This window comes from Zootermopsis nevadensis, unplaced genomic scaffold (genome assembly GCF_977971745.1).
Source record: "Zootermopsis nevadensis isolate Lab colony 2312 unplaced genomic scaffold, Znev_1.0 Znev_ptg000002l, whole genome shotgun sequence".
NCBI lineage: Eukaryota > Metazoa > Arthropoda > Insecta > Blattodea > Termopsidae > Zootermopsis > Zootermopsis nevadensis.
The window spans coordinates 15,561,595-15,577,203 of NW_028259134.1; positions in this window are offsets into that span (position 1 = coordinate 15,561,595).

Genomic DNA, 15,609 nt, shown 5'->3' on the forward strand with positions numbered 1-15,609 from the left:
GTGCGCGTTTTGGACAATTTCCAGCATTTTTTGATTTTTTGAAAATTGTCAAAATTTTGAAAATTCCACCACCTGATGCTTTGCGGAAGCGGTCCCTCTCGGACTGTTTCTGATGAAGCGTGTCTCTGACGAATACGGTCTGTGCATGTCTCGGGCTCTGCACGTACCGGTCTCTGTGAGACACGGCTCTGACGTTCCGTCTCTGAGAAGTCGAGTTGCGGAAGACAACACGTGAGACAGACGCTTACTTGCAGACACGAGTGCTACGGAGGCCGGTTGGTGCAGACGAGGAAGGCAGCAACTGGGTGAGATGGAGGGCGAGTTCGGCAGAGACAGGATGTGGCATTCACCGAGACTGGCATGCATCTCTTGATGAGATCTTTGAAAAATTTTGAAAATTTTCGAATTTTTCAAAAAGTCAAAAAATGCTTTAAAATGCTTGAAACGCGCACAAAACCAAAATTTTTTGAAAATTTTGAAAAAAATTTTAATGTGAAATTTTTCAAATTTTATTGGTTTTGTGCGCGTTTTGGACAATTTCTAGCATGTTTTGATTTTTTGAAAATTTTGAAAATTCCACCACCTGATGCTTTGCGGAAGCGGACTCTCTCGGACTGTTTCTGATGAAGCGTGTCTCTGACGAATACGGTCTGTGCATGTCTCGGGCTCTGCACGGACCGGTCTATGTGAGACACGGCTCTGACGTTCCGTCTCTGAGAAGCCGAGTTGCGGAAGGCAACACGTGAGGCAGACGCTTACTTGCAGACATGAGTGCTGCGGAGGCCGGTTGGTGCAGACGAGGAAAACAGCAACTGGGTGAGATGGAGGGCGAGTTCGGCAGAAGCAGGATGTGGCATTCACCGAGACTGGCATGCATCTCTTGATGAGATCTTTGAAAAATTTTGAAAATTTTCAAATTATTTAAAAAGTCAAAAAATGCTGGAAAATGCTTGAAACGTGCATAAAACCAAAATTTTTTGAAAATTTTGAAAAAAGTTTCAATGTGAAATTTTTCAAATTTTTTTGGTTTTGTGCGCGTTTTGGACAATTTCTAGCATTTTTTGATTTTTTGAAAATTTTGAAAATTTTGAAAATTCCACCACCTGATGCTTTGCGGAAGCGGTCCCTCTCGGACTGTTTCTGATGAAGCGTGTCTCTGACGAATACGGTCTGTGCATGTCTCGGGCTCTGCACGGACCTGTCTCGTGAGACTCGGCTCTGACGTTCCGTCTCTGAGAAGCCGAGTTGCGGAAGACCACGTGAGGCAGACGCTTACCTGCAGACACGTGTGCTGCGGAGGCCGGTTGGTGCAGACAACGAGGTAGGCAGCAACTGGGTGAGATGGAGGGCGAGTTCGGCAGAGACGGGATGTGGCATTCACCGAGACTGGCATGCATCTCTTGATGAGATGTTTGAGCAAAATTTGAAAATTTTCAACTTTTTGAAAAAGTCAAAAAATGCTGGAAAATGCCTGAAACGCGCAGAAAACCAAAATATTTTGAAAATTTTGAAAAAAATTTCAATGTGAAATTTTTCAAATTTTTTTGGTTTTGTGCGCGTTTTGGACAATTTCCAGCATTTTTTGATTTTTTGAAAATTTTGAAAATTTTGAAAATTTCACCACCTGATGCTTTGCGGAAGCGGTCCCTCTCGGACTGTTTCTGATGAAGCGTGTCTCTGACGAATACGGTCTGTGCATATCTCGGGCTCTGCACGGACCGGTCTCTGTGAGACACGGCTCTGACGTTCCGTCTCTGAGAAGCCGAGTTGCGGAAGGCAACACGTGAGGCAGACGCTTACTTGCAGACATGAGTGCTGCGGAGGCCGGTTGGTGCAGACGAGGAAGGCAGCAACTGGGTGAGATGGAGGGCGAGTTCGGCAGAAGCAGGATGTGGCATTCACCGAGACTGGCATGCATCTCTTGATGAGATCTTTGAAAAATTTTGAAAATTTTCAAATTATTTAAAAAGTCAAAAAATGCTGGAAAATGCTTGAAACGCCCATAAAACCAAATTTTTTTGAAAATTTTGAAAAAAGTTTCAATGTGAAATTTTTAAAATTTTATTGGTTTTGTGCGCGTTTTGGACAATTTCTAGCATTTTTTGATTTTTTGAAAATTTTGAAAATTTTGAAAATTCCACCACCTGATGCTTTGCGGAAGCGGTCCCTCTCGGACTGTTTCTGATGAAGCGTGTCTCTGACGAATACGGTCTGTGCATGTCTCGGGCTCTGCACGGACCTGTCTCTGTGAGACTCGGCTCTGACGTTCCGTCTCTGAGAAGCCGAGTTGCGGAAGACCACGTGAGGCAGACGCTTACCTGCAGACACGTGTGCTGCGGAGGCCGGTTGGTGCAGACAACGAGGTAGGCAGCAACTGGGTGAGATGGAGGGCGAGTTCGGCAGAGACGGGATGTGGCATTCACCGAGAGTGGCATGCATCTCTTGATGAGATGTTTGAGCAAAATTTGAAAATTTTCAACTTTTTGAAAAAGTCAAAAAATGCTGGAAAATGCCTGAAACGCGCAGAAAACCAAAATATTTTGAAAATTTTGAAAAAAAATTCAATGTGAAATTTTTCAAATTTTTTTGGTTTTGTGCGCGTTTTGGACAATTACCAGCATTTTTTGATTTTTTGAAAATTTTGAAAATTTCACCACCTGATGCTTTGCGGAAGCGGTCCCTCTCGGACTATTTCTGATGAAGCGTGTCTCTGACGAATACGGTCTGTGCATATCTCGGGCTCTGCACGGACCGGTCTCTGTGAGACACGGCTCTGACGTTCCGTCTCTGAGAAGCCGAGCTGCGGAAGACAACACGTGAGGCAGACGCTTACTTGCAGACACGAGTGCTGCGGAGGCCGGTTGTTGCAGACGAGGAAGGCAGCAACTGGGTGTGATGGAGGGCGAGTTCGGCAGAGACAGGATGTGGCATTTTCCGAGACTGGCATGCATTTCTTGGTGAGATCATTGAAAAATTTTGAAAATTTTAAAAATTTTCAAAAATTCAAAAAATGCTGGAAACTGCCTGAAACGCGCAAAAAAACCAAAATTTTTTGAAAATTTTGAAGAAAATTTCAATGTGAAATTGTTCAAATGTTTTTGTTATTTCGCGCGTTTTGGACAATTTCCAGCATTTTTTGATTTTCTGAAAATTTTGAAAATTCCACCTCCTGATGCTTTGCGGAAGCGGTCCCTTTCGACTGTTTCTGATGAAGCGTGTCTCTGACGAATACGGTGTGTGCATGTCTCGGGCTCTGCACTGACCGGTCTCTGTGAGACACGGCTCTGACGTTCCGTCTCTGAGAAGCCGAGTTGCGGAAGACAACACGTGAGGCAGACGCTTACTTGAAGACACGAGTACTGCGGAGACCGGTTGGTGAAGACGAGGAAGGCAGCAACTGGGTGAGATGGAGGGCGAGTTCGGCAGAGACAGGATGTGGCATTCACCGAGACTGGCATGCATCTCTTGAGGAGATCTTTGAAAAATTTTGAAAATTTTCAAATTTTTCAAAAAGTCAAAAAATGCTGGAAAATGCCTGAAATGCGCACAAAACCAAAATTTTTTGAAAATTTAAAAAAAAAATTGAATGTGAAATTTTTCAAATTTTTTTGGTTTTGTGTGCGTTTTGGACAATTTCCAGCATTTTCTGATTTTTTGAAAATTTTGAAAATTTTCAAAATTCCACCACCTGATGCTTTGCGAAAGCGGTCCCTCTCGGACTGTTTCTGATGAAGCGTGTCTCTGACGAATACGGTCTGTGCATGTCTCGGGCTCTGCACGGACCGGTCTCTGTGAGACACGGCTCTGACGTTCCGTCTCTGAGAAGCCGAGTTGCAGAAGACCACGTGAGGCAGACGCTTACCTGCAGACACGAGTGCTGCGGAGGCTGGTTGGTGCAGACAACGAGGAAGGTAGCAACTGGGTGAGATGGAGGGCGAGTTCGGCAGAGACAGGATGTGGCATTCATCGAGACTGGCATTCATCTCTTGATGAGATGTTTGAGCAAAATTTGAAAATTTTCAAATTTTTCAAAAAGTCAAAAAATGCTGGAAAATGCCTGAAACGCTCACAAAACCAAATTTTTTTTAAAATTTTGAAAAAAATTTCAATGTGAAATTTTTCAATTTTTTTGGTTTTGTGCGCGTTTTGGACAATTTCCAGCATTTTTCGATTTTTTGAAAATTTTGAAAATTTTGAAAATTCCACCACCTGATGCTTTGCGGAAGCGGTCCCTCTCGGACTGTTTCTGATGAAGCGTGTCTCTGACGAATACGGTGTGTGCATGTCTCGGGCTCTGCACGTACCGGTCTCTGTGAGACACGGCTCTGACGTTCCGTCTCTGAGAAGTCGAGTTGCGGAAGACAACACGTGAGGCAGATGCTTACTTGCAGACACGAGTGCTACGGAGGCCGGTTGGTGCAGACGAGGAAGGCAGCAACTGGGTGAGATGGAGGGCGAGTTCGGCAGAGACAGGATGTGGCATTCACCGAGACTGGCATGCATCTCTTGATGAGATCTTTGAAAAATTTTGAAAATTTTCGAATTTTTTAAAAAGTCAAAAAATGCTGGAAAATGCTTGAAACGCTCACAAAACCAAAATTTTTTGAAAATTTTGAAAAAAATTTCAAGGTGAAATTTTTCAAATTTCATTGGTTTTGTGCGCGTTTTGGACAATTTCTAGCATTTTTTGATTTTTTGAAAATTTTTAAAATTTTGAAAATTCCACCACCTGATGCTTTGCGGAAGCGGTCCCTCTCGGACTGTTTCTGATGAAGCGTGTCTCTGACGAATACGGTCTGTGCATGTCTCTGGTTCTGCACGGACCGGTCTCTGTGAGTCACGGCTCTGACGTTCCGTCTCTGAGAAGCCGAGTTGCAGGAGAAAACGTGAGGCAGACGCTTACCTGCAGACACGAGTGCTGCGGAGACCGGTTGGTGCAGACGAGGAAGGCAGCAACTGGGTGAGATGGAGGGCGAGTTCGGCAGAGACAGGATGTGGCATTCATCGAGACTGGCATTCATCTCTTGATGAGATGTTTGAGCAAAATTTGAAAGTTTTCAAATTTTTCAAAAAGTCAAAAAATGCTGGAAAATGCCTCAAACGCTCACAAAACCAAATTTTTTTTAAAATTTTGAAAAAAATTTCAATGTGAAATATTTCAAATTTTTTTGGTTTTGTGCGCGTTTTGGACAATTTCCAGCATTTTTTGATTTTTTGAAAATTTTGAAAATTTTGAAAATTCCACCACCTGATGCTTTGCTGAAGCGGTCCCTCTCGGACTGTTTCTGATGAAGCGTGTCTCTGACGAATACGGTGTGTGCATGTCTCGGGCTCTGCACGAACCGGTCTCTGTGAGACACGGCTCTGACGTTCCGTCTCTGAGAAGTCGAGTTGCGGAAGACAACACGTGAGGCAGACGCTTACTTGCAGACATGAGTGCTGCGGAGGCCGGTTGGTGCAGACGAGGAAGGCAGCAACTGGGTGAGATGGAGGGCGAGTTCGGCAGAAGCAGGATGTGGCATTCACCGAGACTGGCATGCATCTCTTGATGAGATCTTTGAAAAATTTTGAAAATTTTCAAATTATTTAAAAAGTCAAAAAATGCTGGAAAATGCTTGAAACGCGCATAAAACCAAAATTTTTTGAAAATTTTGAAAAAAGTTTCAAGGTGAAATTTTTAAAATTTTATTGGTTTTGTGCGCGTTTTGGACAATTTCTAGCATGTTTTGATTTTTTGAAAATTTTGAAAATTTTGAAAATTCCACCACCTGATGCTTTGCGGAAGCGGTCCCTCTCGGACTGTTTCTGATGAAGCGTGTCTCTGACGAATACGGTCTGTGCATGTCTCGGGCTCTGCACGGACCGGTCTCTGTGAGACACGGCTCTGACGTTCCGTCTCTGAGAAGTCGAGTTGCGGAAGACAACACGTGAGGCAGACGCTTACTTGCAGACACGAGTGCTACGGAGGCCGGTTGGTGCAGACGAGGAAGGCAGCAACTGGGTGAGATGGAGGGCGAGTTCGGCAGAGACAGGATGTGGCATTCACCGAGACTGGCATGCATCTCTTGATGAGATCTTTGAAAAATTTTGAAAATTTTCGAATTTTTCAAAAAGTCAAAAAATGCTGGAAAATGCTTGAAACGCGCACAAAACCAAAATTTTTTGAAAATTTTGAAAAAAATTTCAAGGTGAAATTTTTCAAATTTTATTGGTTTTGTGCGCGTTTTGGACAATTTCTAGCATGTTTTGATTTTTTGAAAATTTTGAAAATTCCACCACCTGATGCTTTGCGGAAGCGGACCCTCTCGGACTGTTTCTGATGAAGCGTGTCTCTGACGAATACGGTCTGTGCATGTCTCTGGTTCTGCACGGACCGGTCTCTGTGAGTCACGGCTCTGACGTTCCGTCTCTGAGAAGCCGAGTTGCAGGAGACCACGTGAGGCAGACGCTTACCTGCAGACACGAGGGCTGCGGAGGCCGGTTGGTGCAGACAACGAGGAAGGCAGCAACTGGGTGAGATGGAGGGCGAGTTCGGCAGAGACAGGATGTGGCATTCATCGAGACTGGCATTCATCTCTTGATGAGATGTTTGAGCAAAATTTGAAAGTTTTCAAATTTTTCAAAAAGTCAAAAAATGCTGGAAAATGCCTGAAACGCTAACAAAACCAATTTTTTTTTAAAATTTTGAAAAAAATTTCAATGTGAAATATTTCAAATTTTTTTGGTTTTGTGCGCGTTTTGGACAATTTCCAGCATTTTTTGATTTTTTGAAAATTTTGAAAATTTTGAAAATTCCACCACCTGATGCTTTGCTGAAGCGGTCCCTCTCGGACTGTTTCTGATGAAGCGTGTCTCTGACGAATACGGTGTGTGCATGTCTCGGGCTCTGCACGAACCGGTCTCTGTGAGACACGGCTCTGACGTTCCGTCTCTGAGAAGTCGAGTTGCGGAAGACAACACGTGAGGCAGACGCTTACTTGCAGACATGAGTGCTGCGGAGGCCGGTTGGTGCAGACGAGGAAGGCAGCAACTGGGTGAGATGGAGGGCGAGTTCGGCAGAAGCAGGATGTGGCATTCACCGAGACTGGCATGCATCTCTTGATGAGATCTTTGAAAAATTTTGAAAATTTTCAAATTATTTAAAAAGTCAAAAAATGCTGGAAAATGCTTGAAACGCGCATAAAACCAAAATTTTTTGAAAATTTTGAAAAAAGTTTCAATGTGAAATTTTTAAAATTTTATTGGTTTTGTGCGCGTTTTGGACAATTTCTAGCATTTTTTGATTTTTTGAAAATTTTGAAAATTTTGAAAATTCCACCACCTGATGCTTTGCGGAAGCGGTCCCTCTCGGACTGTTTCTGATGAAGCGTGTCTCTGACGAATACGGTCTGTGCATGTCTCGGGCTCTGCACGGACCTGTCTCTGTGAGACTCGGCTCTGACGTTCCGTCTCTGAGAAGCCGAGTTGCGGAAGACCACGTGAGGCAGACGCTTACCTGCAGACACGTGTGCTGCGGAGGCCGGTTGGTGCAGACAACGAGGTAGGCAGCAACTGGCTGAGATGGAGGGCGAGTTCGGCAGAGACGGGATGTGGCATTCACCGAGACTGGCATGCATCTCTTGATGAGATGTTTGAGCAAAATTTGAAAATTTTCAACTTTTTGAAAAAGTCAAAAAATGCTGGAAAATGCCTGAAACGCGCAGAAAACCAAAATATTTTGAAAATTTTGAAAAAAATTTCAATGTGAAATTTTTCAAATTTTTTTGGTTTTGTGCGCGTTTTGGACAATTTCCAGCATTTTTTGATTTTTTGAAAATTTTGAAAATTTTGAAAATTTCACCACCTGATGCTTTGCGGAAGCGGTCCCTCTCGGACTGTTTCTGATGAAGCGTGTCTCTGACGAATACGGTCTGTGCATATCTCGGGCTCTGCACGGACCGGTCTCTGTGAGACACGGCTCTGACGTTCCGTCTCTGAGAAGCCGAGTTGCGGAAGACAACACGTGAGGCAGACGCTTACTTGCAGACACGAGTGCTGCGGAGGCCGGTTGTTGCAGACGAGGAAGGCAGCAACTGGGTGTGATGGAGGGCGATTTCGGCAGAGACAGGATGTGGCATTTACCGAGACTGGCATGCATTTCTTGGTGAGATCTTTGAAAAATTTTGAAAATTTTAAAAATTTTCAAAAATTCAAAAAATGCTGGAAACTGCCTGAAACGCGCAAAAAAACCAAAATTTTTTGAAAATTTTGAAGAAAATTTCAATGTGAAATTGTTCAAATGTTTTTGTTTTTTCGCGCGTTTTGGACAATTTCCAGCATTTTTTGATTTTCTGAAAATTTTGAAAATTCCACCTCCTGATGCTTTGCGGAAGCGGTCCCTCTCGACTGTTTCTGATGAAGCGTGTCTCTGACGAATACGGTGTGTGCATGTCTCGGGCTCTGCACTGTCCGGTCTCTGTGAGACACGGCTCTGACGTTCCGTCTCTGAGAAGCCGAGTTGCGGAAGACAACACGTGAGGCAGACGCTTACTTGCAGACACGAGTACTGCGGAGACCGGTTGGTGAAGACGAGGAAGGCAGCAACTGGGTGAGATGGAGGGCGAGTTCGGCAGAGACAGGATGTGGCATTCACCGAGACTGGCATGCATCTCTTGAGGAGATCTTTGAAAAATTTTGAAAATTTTCGAATTTTTCAAAAAGTCAAAAAATGCTGGAAAATGCTTGAAACGCGCACAAAACCAAAATTTTTTGAAAATTTTGAAAAAAATTTCAAGGTGAAATTTTTCAAATTTTATTGGTTTTGTGCGCGTTTTGGACAATTTCTAGCATGTTTTGATTTTTTGAAAATTTTGAAAATTCCACCACCTGATGCTTTGCGGAAGCGGACCCTCTCGGACTGTTTCTGATGAAGCGTGTCTCTGACGAATACGGTCTGTGCATGTCTCTGGTTCTGCACGGACCGGTCTCTGTGAGTCACGGCTCTGACGTTCCGTCTCTGAGAAGCCGAGTTGCAGGAGACCACGTGAGGCAGACGCTTACCTGCAGACACGAGGGCTGCGGAGGCCGGTTGGTGCAGACAACGAGGAAGGCAGCAACTGGGTGAGATGGAGGGCGAGTTCGGCAGAGACAGGATGTGGCATTCATCGAGACTGGCATTCATCTCTTGATGAGATGTTTGAGCAAAATTTGAAAGTTTTCAAATTTTTCAAAAAGTCAAAAAATGCTGGAAAATGCCTGAAACGCTAACAAAACCAATTTTTTTTTAAAATTTTGAAAAAAATTTCAATGTGAAATATTTCAAATTTTTTTGGTTTTGTGCGCGTTTTGGACAATTTCCAGCATTTTTTGATTTTTTGAAAATTTTGAAAATTTTGAAAATTCCACCACCTGATGCTTTGCTGAAGCGGTCCCTCTCGGACTGTTTCTGATGAAGCGTGTCTCTGACGAATACGGTGTGTGCATGTCTCGGGCTCTGCACGAACCGGTCTCTGTGAGACACGGCTCTGACGTTCCGTCTCTGAGAAGTCGAGTTGCGGAAGACAACACGTGAGGCAGACGCTTACTTGCAGACATGAGTGCTGCGGAGGCCGGTTGGTGCAGACGAGGAAGGCAGCAACTGGGTGAGATGGAGGGCGAGTTCGGCAGAAGCAGGATGTGGCATTCACCGAGACTGGCATGCATCTCTTGATGAGATCTTTGAAAAATTTTGGAAATTTTCAAATTATTTAAAAAGTCAAAAAATGCTGGAAAATGCTTGAAACGCGCATAAAACCAAAATTTTTTGAAAATTTTGAAAAAAGTTTCAATGTGAAATTTTTAAAATTTTATTGGTTTTGTGCGCGTTTTGGACAATTTCTAGCATTTTTTGATTTTTTGAAAATTTTGAAAATTTTGAAAATTCCACCACCTGATGCTTTGCGGAAGCGGTCCCTCTCGGACTGTTTCTGATGAAGCGTGTCTCTGACGAATACGGTCTGTGCATGTCTCGGGCTCTGCACGGACCTGTCTCTGTGAGACTCGGCTCTGACGTTCCGTCTCTGAGAAGCCGAGTTGCGGAAGACCACGTGAGGCAGACGCTTACCTGCAGACACGTGTGCTGCGGAGGCCGGTTGGTGCAGACAACGAGGTAGGCAGCAACTGGGTGAGATGGAGGGCGAGTTCGGCAGAGACGGGATGTGGCATTCACCGAGACTGGCATGCATCTCTTGATGAGATGTTTGAGCAAAATTTGAAAATTTTCAACTTTTTGAAAAAGTCAAAAAATGCTGGAAAATGCCTGAAACGCGCAGAAAACCAAAATATTTTGAAAATTTTGAAAAAAATTTCAATGTGAAATTTTTCAAATTTTTTTGGTTTTGTGCGCGTTTTGGACAATTTCCAGCATTTTTTGATTTTTTGAAAATTTTGAAAATTTTGAAAATTTCACCACCTGATGCTTTGCGGAAGCGGTCCCTCTCGGACTGTTTCTGATGAAGCTTGTCTCTGACGAATACGGTCTGTGCATATCTCGGGCTCTGCACGGACCGGTCTCTGTGAGACACGGCTCTGACGTTCCGTCTCTGAGAAGCCGAGTTGCGGAAGACAACACGTGAGGCAGACGCTTACTTGCAGACACGAGTGCTGCGGAGGCCGGTTGTTGCAGACGAGGAAGGCAGCAACTGGGTGTGATGGAGGGCGAGTTCGGCAGAGACAGGATGTGGCATTTACCGAGACTGGCATGCATTTCTTGGTGAGATCTTTGAAAAATTTTGAAAATTTTAAAAATTTTCAAAAATTCAAAAAATGCTGGAAACTGCCTGAAACGCGCAAAAAAACCAAAATTTTTTGAAAATTTTGAAGAAAATTTCAATGTGAAATTGTTCAAATGTTTTTGTTTTTTCGCGCGTTTTGGACAATTTCCAGCATTTTTTGATTTTCTGAAAATTTTGAAAATTCCACCTCCTGATGCTTTGCGGAAGCGGTCCCTCTCGACTGTTTCTGATGAAGCGTGTCTCTGACGAATACGGTGTGTGCATGTCTCGGGCTCTGCACTGTCCGGTCTCTGTGAGACACGGCTCTGACGTTCCGTCTCTGAGAAGCCGAGTTGCGGAAGACAACACGTGAGGCAGACGCTTACTTGCAGACACGAGTACTGCGGAGACCGGTTGGTGAAGACGAGGAAGGCAGCAACTGGGTGAGATGGAGGGCGAGTTCGGCAGAGACAGGATGTGGCATTCACCGAGACTGGCATGCATCTCTTGAGGAGATCTTTGAAAAATTTTGAAAATTTTCAAATTTTTCAAAAAGTCAAAAAATGCTGGAAAATGCCTGAAATGCGCACAAAACCAAAATTTTTTGAAAATTTAAAAAAAAAATTGAATGTGAAATTTTTCAAATTTTTTTGGTTTTGTGTGCGTTTTGGACAATTTCCAGCATTTTCTGATTTTTTGAAAATTTTGAAAATTTTGAAAATTCCACCACCTGATGCTTTGCGGAAGCGGTCCCTCTCGGACTGTTTCTGATGAAGCGTGTCTCTGACGAATACGGTCTGTGCATGTCTCTGGTTCTGCACGGACCGGTTTCTGTGAGTCACGGCTCTGACGTTCCGTCTCTGAGAAGCCGAGTTGCAGGAGACCACGTGAGGCAGACGCTTACCTGCAGACACGAGTGCTGCGGAGACCGGTTGGTGCAGACGAGGAAGGCAGCAACTGGGTGAGATGGAGGGCGAGTTCGGCAGAGACAGGATGTGGCATTCATCGAGACTGGCATTCATCTCTTGATGAGATGTTTGAGCAAAATTTGAAAGTTTTCAAATTTTTCAAAAAGTCAAAAAATGCTGGAAAATGCCTGAAACGCTCACAAAACCAAATTTTTTTTAAAATGTTGAAAAAAATTTCAATGTGAAATATTTCAAATTTTTTTGGTTTTGTGCGCGTTTTGGACAATTTCCAGCATTTTTTGATTTTTTGAAAATTTTGAAAATTTTGAAAATTCCACCACCTGATGCTTTGCTGAAGCGGTCCCTCTCGGACAGTTTCTGATGAAGCTTGTCTCTGACGAATACGGTGTGTGCATGTCTCGGGCTCTGCACGAACCGGTCTCTGTGAGACACGGCTCTGACGTTCCGTCTCTGAGAAGTCGAGTTGCGGAAGACAACACGTGAGGCAGACGCTTACTTGCAGACATGAGTGCTGCGGAGGCCGGTTGGTGCAGACGAGGAAGGCAGCAACTGGGTGAGATGTAGGGCGAGTTCGGCAGAAGCAGGATGTGGCATTCACCGAGACTGGCATGCATCTCTTGATGAGATCTTTGAAAAATTTTGAAAATTTTCAAATTATTTAAAAAGTCAAAAAATGCTGGAAAATGCTTGAAACGCGCATAAAACCAAAATTTTTTGAAAATTTTGAAAAAATTTCAATGTGAAATTTTTAAAATTTTATTGGTTTTGTGCGCGTTTTGGACAATTTCTAGCATGTTTTGATTTTTTGAAAATTTTGAAAATTTTGAAAATTCCACCACCTGATGCTTTGCGGGAGCGCCCCTCTCGGACTGTTTCTGATGAAGCGTGTCTCTGACGAATACGGTCTGTGCATGTCTCGGGCTCTGCACGGACCGGTCTCTGTGAGACACGGCTCTGACGTTCCGTCTCTGAGAAGCCGAGTTGCGGAAGACAACACGTGAGGCAGACGCTTACTTGCAGACACGAGTGCTGCGGAGGCCGGTTGGTGCAGACGAGGAAGGCAGCAACTGGGTGAGATGGAGGGCGAGTTCGGCAGAGACAGGATGTGGCATTCACCGAGACTGGCATGCATCTCTTGAGGAGATCTTTGAAAAATTTTGAAAATTTTCAAATTTTTCAAAAAGTCAAAAAATGCTGGAAAATGCCTGAGACGCTCACAAAACCAATTTTTTTTAAAAATTTTGAAAAAAATTTCAATGTGAAATTCTTCAAATTTTTTTGGTTTTGTGCGCGTTTTGGACAATTTCCAGCATTTTTTGATTTTTTAAAAATTTTGAAAATATTCAAAATTCCGCCAACTGATGGTTTGCGGAAGCGGTCCCTCTATTACTGTTTCTGATGAAGCGTGTCTCTGACGAATACGGTCTGTGCATGTCTCGGACTCTGCACGGGCCGGTCTCTGTGAGACACAACTCTGACGTTCCGTCTCTTAGATGCCCAGTTGGGGAAGACAACCCGTGAGGCAGACACGGACAAGCAGAGACACGAGTGCTACGGAGGCCGGTTGGTGCATACAACGAGGAATGCAGCAACTGGGTGAGATGGAGAGCGAGTTCGGCAGAGACAGGATGTGGCATTCACCGAGACTGGCATGTATCTCTTGATGAGATCTTTGAAAAAAAAATTCAAATTTTCAAATTTTTCGAAAAATCAAAAAATGATGGAAAATGTCCAAAAAGCCCACAAAACTATTTTTTTAAAAAATTTTGAATAAATTTTGGTGGTGAAATTTTTCAATTTTTTTCGTTTTGTGCGCGTTTTGGACAATTTCCAGCATTTTTTGATTTTTTGAAAATTGTCAAAATTTTGAAAATTCCACCACCTGATGCTTTGCGGAAGCGGTCCCTCTCGGACTGTTTCTGATGAAGCGTGTCTCTGACGAATACGGTGTGTGCATGTCTCGGGCTCTGCACGGACCGGTCTCTGTGAGACACGGCTCTGACGTTCCGTCTCTGAGAAGCCGAGTTGCGGAAGACAACACGTGAGGCAGACGCTTACTTGCAGACACGAGTGCTGTGGAGGCCGGTTGGTGCAGACGAGGAAGGCAGCAACTGGGTGAGATGGAGGGCGAGTTCGGCAGAGACAGGATGTGGCATTCACCGAGACTGGCATGCATCTCTTGATGAGATCTTTGAAAAATTTTGAAAATTTTCAAATTTTTCAAAAAGTAAAAAAATGCAGGAAAATGCTTGAAACGCGCACAGAACCAAAATTTTTTGAAAATTTTGAAAAAAATTTCAAGGTGAAATTTTTCAAATTTTATTGGTTTTGTGCGCGTTTTGGACAATTTCTAGCATGTTTTGATTTTTTGAAAATTTTGAAAATTTTGAAAATTCCACCACCTGATGCTTTGCGGAAGCGGTCCCTCTCGGACTGTTTCTGATGAAGCGTGTCTCTGACGAATACGGTCTGTGCATGTCTCGGGCTCTGCACGGACCGGTCTATGTGAGACACGGCTCTGACGTTCCTTCTCTGAGAAGCCGAGTTGCGGAAGACTACACGTGAGGCAGACGCTTACTTGCAGACACGAGTGCTGCGGAGGCCGGTTGGTGCAGACGAGGAAGGCAGCAACTGGGTGAGATGGAGGGCGAGTTCGGCAGAGACAGGATGTGGCATTCACCGAGACTGGCATGCATCTCTTGATGAGATCTTTGAAAAATTTTGAAAATTTTCAAATTTTTCAAAAAGTCAAAAAATGCTGGAAAATGCTTGAAACGCGCACAAAACCAAAATTTTTTGAAAATTTTGAAAAAAATTTCAAGGCGAAATTTTTCAAATTTTATTGGTTTTGTGCGCGTTTTGGACAATTTCTAGCATGTTTTGATTTTTTGAAAATTTTGAAAATTCCACCACCTGATGCTTTGCGGAAGCGGTCCCTCTCGGACTGTTTCTGATGAAGCGTGTCTCTGACGAATACGGTCTGTGCATGTCTCGGGCTCTGCACGGACCGGTCTATGTGAGACACGGCTCTGACGTTCCGTCTCTGAGAAGCCGAGTTGCGGAAGGCAACACGTGAGGCAGACGCTTACTTGCAGACACGAGTGCTGCGGAGGCCGGTTGGTGCAGACGAGGAAGGCAGCAACTGGGTGAGATGGAGGGCGAGTTCGGCAGAGACAGGATGTGGCATTCACCGAGACTGGCATGCATCTCTTGATGAGATGTTTGAGCAAAATTTGAAAATTTTCAAATTTTTCAAAAAGTCAAAAAATGCTGGAAAATGCCTGAGACGCTCACAAATCCAATTTTTTTAAAAAAAATTGAAAAAAATTTCAATGTGAAATTTTTCAAATTTTTTTGGTTTTGTGCGCGTTTTGGACAATTTCCAGCATTTTTTGATTTTCTGAAAATTTTGAAAATATTCAAAATTCCACCAAGTGATGGTTTGCGGAAGCGGTCCCTCTATTACTGTTTCTGATGAAGCGTGTCTCTGACGAATACGGTCTGTGCATGTCTCGGGCTCTGCACGGGCCGGTCTCTGTGAGACACGACTCTGACGTTCCGTCTCTTAGATGCCCAGTTGCGGAAGACAACCCGTGAGGCAGACACGGACAAGCAGAGACACGAGTGCTACGGAGGCCGGTTGGTGCATACAACGAGGAAGGCAGCAACTGGGTGAGATGGAGGGCGAGTTCGGCAGAGACAGGATGTGGCATTCACCGAGACTGGCATGTATCTCTTGATGAGATCTTTGAAAAAAAAATTCAAATTTTCAAATTTTTCGAAAAATCAAAAAATGCTGGAAAATGTCCAAAAAGCCCACAAAACTATTTTTTTAAAAAATTTTGAATAAATTTTGGAGGTGAAATTTTTCAAATTTTTTTTGGTTTTGTGCGCCTTTTGGAAAATTTCCAACTTTTTTTGATTTTTTTGAAAATTGTCAAATTTTCAAA